The 3,412-nt window shown below is 45.3% G+C and overlaps 1 pseudogene; it reads left to right on the forward strand.

Moving 5' to 3' along the window:
- The first annotated feature begins 1,698 nt into the window (after nucleotides 1-1,698).
- Nucleotides 1,699-3,205, forward strand: LOC128062325 (elongation factor 1-alpha 1-like; annotated as a pseudogene).
- The last annotated feature ends 207 nt before the right edge of the window (nucleotides 3,206-3,412 follow it).

Here is a 3,412-nt window from a genome sequence, read left to right on the forward strand (position 1 = left end):
AAAAGAATCTATGTAGTAGCAACAATACCAAAGACATGAATAATTGGATTAAAAGATAAAGAGTCAAGATTCCCCAGCCTCAGATCCAAGGGGAGCTCCTGGGTTTAAATGTTCAGACCTGTTTCTCCAACACTGTCTTAGATCCTCTTCTGCTTTTGACCAGGTGCCCTCATGAATCATTAATCCCTTCAATGCCTCCTCTGTGTGGATTGTTTCTAGTCCTAGCCTACATATCCAGGTTCTCAGCCTTACTTCAGGCACCTCTACCTAAATATCCCTCCACATCATTAATGGAGGCTCCTTCAGATCTGCTCCTTCTCCAGGTATCTCAATTTTTCTTGACCCCCACACTCCTAGTTAGCCAGGCTGGAAACTCTATAAACAGACATACAGTTTTTCTCTTCCATCACTAAAATTTCCACTTTGTCTTCATGACCTCTGACTTAAACCGTTCATTGATAATCATGTAAAAAGGACCTTAATTTATTGAATTACTCTCCCACCACCCTTTCAATCTCAGCCCCTGTACTGCTAGACTGCTATTTCCAATAACAAACTGTGTAGAGAAGAGAAGGCAGATAAGGAGAGAGGCACTTCCATAGAGATAAAGAAGACAGGTGTTAAAGGAAAAGTTGTTTCCCTTAACAACTCTCAATTCAAATTTATATATGTCTGATGCTTTCCAAAGCTGAACAAAGTTCAAATTCTTACACTAGGAAAGGTATTCAATGCCTTCCACATTCTGGTGCCAATTTCCCAACAATTTTCCTTTGATACTCTAAAAACATGGACATTTCATTATTCCTTCCATAAATCCTGTGCTTTCACAGCAGCACAACTGTCATACACTTTTTTTCAAATGTTTCCTCTCCTCTAGTTTCTACTCATCATTCATATTGAAGTTATAGTGTGAAGCTTTCTCGACTATTTTCAGATATAAGGGACTCATATCCAAACCATCGTCTACACTGTGTATGTGGCATATGCTTGGTTATGTCTGACGCTCTTCAAACCATGGTCTGCAGCCCGCCAGGCTCCTCTGTCCATGGGATTCTCCAGGCAAGAATACTGGAAGGGTTGCCATTTCCTACTCCAGGGGACCATCCCAATCCAGACCCATATCTCTTGCGTCTCCTACATTGCAGGCAGATTCTTTACCACTAGAGCCACCTGGAAGCCCTGCTGCTGCTGCTGCTGCTGCTGCTGAGTCACTTCAGTCGCGTCCAACTCTGTGCGACCCCATAGACGGCAGCCCACCAGGCTCCCCCCGTCCCTGGGATTCTCCAGGCAAGAACACTGGAGTGGGTTGCCATTTCCTTCTCCAATGCGTGAAAGTGAAAAGTGAAAGTGAAGTTGCTCAGTCGTGTCCAAATCTTAGTGACCCCATGGACTGTAGCCCACCAGGCTCCTCCATCCATGGGATTTTCCAGGCAAGAGTACTGGAGTGGGGTGCCATTGCCTTCTCTGTGGGAAGCCCTAGGAGTCTCCAAATTACTATACACAAACCCAAGGGAAGAGCAAACCATCTATTGGAGTATTGAAAGAAAATATTTGAACATGTGACCGGTGATAGAAGCAAGGTCCGATGCTGTAACGAGCAATACTGCATAGGAACCTGGAATGTCAGGTCCATGAATCAAGGCAAACTGGAAGTGGTCAGATAAGAGATGGCAAGAGTGCTTTTTCACAATGGGTTTGCCGCCAGGACACAGGTGTCGTGAAAACCACCGTTAAACCTAAGCCAAAATGGGAAAGGAGAAGACCCACATCAACATCGTTGTCATTGGGCACGTAGATTCAGGGAAGTCTACCACGACTGGCCATCTGATCTACAAATATGGCGGGATCGACAAGAGAACAATTGAAAAGTTCAAGAAGGAGGCTGCCGAGATGGGAAAGGGCTCCTTCAAATATGCCTGGGTCTTGGACAAACTGAAAGCTGAACGTGAGCGTGGTATTACCATTGATATCTCCCTGTGGAAATTTGACACCAGCAAGTACTATGTTACCATCACTGATGCCCCAGGACACAGAGACTTCATCAAAAACATGATTACAGGCACATCCCAGGCTGACTGTGCTGTCCTGATTGTTGCTGCTGGTGTTGGTGAATTTGAAGCCGGTATCTCCAAGAACGGGCAGACCCGTGAGCATGCCCTTCTGGCTTACACCCTGGGTGTGAAACAACTAATTGTTAGCGTTAACAAAATGGATTCTACTGAGCCACGCTATAGCCAGAAGAGATACGAGGAAATTGTTAAGGAAGTCAGCACCTACATTAAGAAAATTGGCTACAACCCCAACACAGTAGCATTTGTGCCAATTTCTGGCTGGAATGGTGACAACATGCTGGAGCCAAGTGCTAACATGCCATGGTTCAAGGGATGGAAAGTCACCCGTAAGGACGGCAATGCCTGTGGAACCACCCTGCTTGAAGCTCTGGATTGCATCCTGCCACCAACTCACCCAACTGACAAACCCTTGCGTTTGCCTCTCCAGGATGTCTATAAAATTGGTGGTATTGGTACTGTCCCTGTGGGTCGTGTGGAGACTGGTGTTCTCAAACCTGGCATGGTGGTCACCTTTGCTCCAGTCAATGTAACAACTGAAGTGGAGTCTGTAGAAATGCACCATGAAGCATTGAGTGAAGCCCTTCCTGGGGACAATGTGGGCTTCAATGTCAAGAACGTGTCTGTCAAAGATGTCCATCGTGGCAATGTGGCTGGTGACAGCAAAAATGATCCACCCATGGAAGCTGCTGGCTTCACAGCTCAGGTGATTATTTTGAACCATGCAGGCCAAATCAGTGCAGGATATGCACCTGTGCTGGACTCACACAGCTCACATTGCTTGCAAGTTTGCTGAGCTGAAGGAGAAGATTGATCATCGTTCTGGGAAAAAGCTGGAAGATGGCCCTAAATTCTTGAAATCTGGTGACGCTGCCATCGTTGATATGGTTCCTGGCAAGCCTATGTGTGTCGAGAGCTTCTCTGATTATCCTCCCCTGGGCCGTTTTGCTGTGCGTGACATGAGACAGACAGTCGCTGTGGGTGTCATCAAAGCAGTGGACAAGAAGGCAGCTGGAGCTGGCAAGGTCACCAAGTCTGCCCAGAAAGCTCAGAAGGCTAAATGAATATTATCCCCAATACCTGCCACCCCAGTCTTAATCAGTGGTGGAAGCACGGTCTCAGAACTGTTTGTCTCAATTGGCCATTTAAGTTTAATAGTAAAAGACTGGTTAATGATAACAATGCAAGGTAAAACCTTCAGAAGGAAAGGAGAATATTTTTGTGGACCATATGTTTTGTGTGTGGCAGTTTAAGTTATTAGTTTTTAAAATCAGTACTTTTTAACAAAAACAACCAAAAATCTGTCACAGAATTTGAGACCCATTAAAAAAAGTTTAATGAGA

This window comes from Budorcas taxicolor, chromosome 17, assembly GCF_023091745.1.
Source record: "Budorcas taxicolor isolate Tak-1 chromosome 17, Takin1.1, whole genome shotgun sequence".
In the NCBI taxonomy this organism is placed as follows: Eukaryota; Metazoa; Chordata; class Mammalia; order Artiodactyla; family Bovidae; genus Budorcas; species Budorcas taxicolor.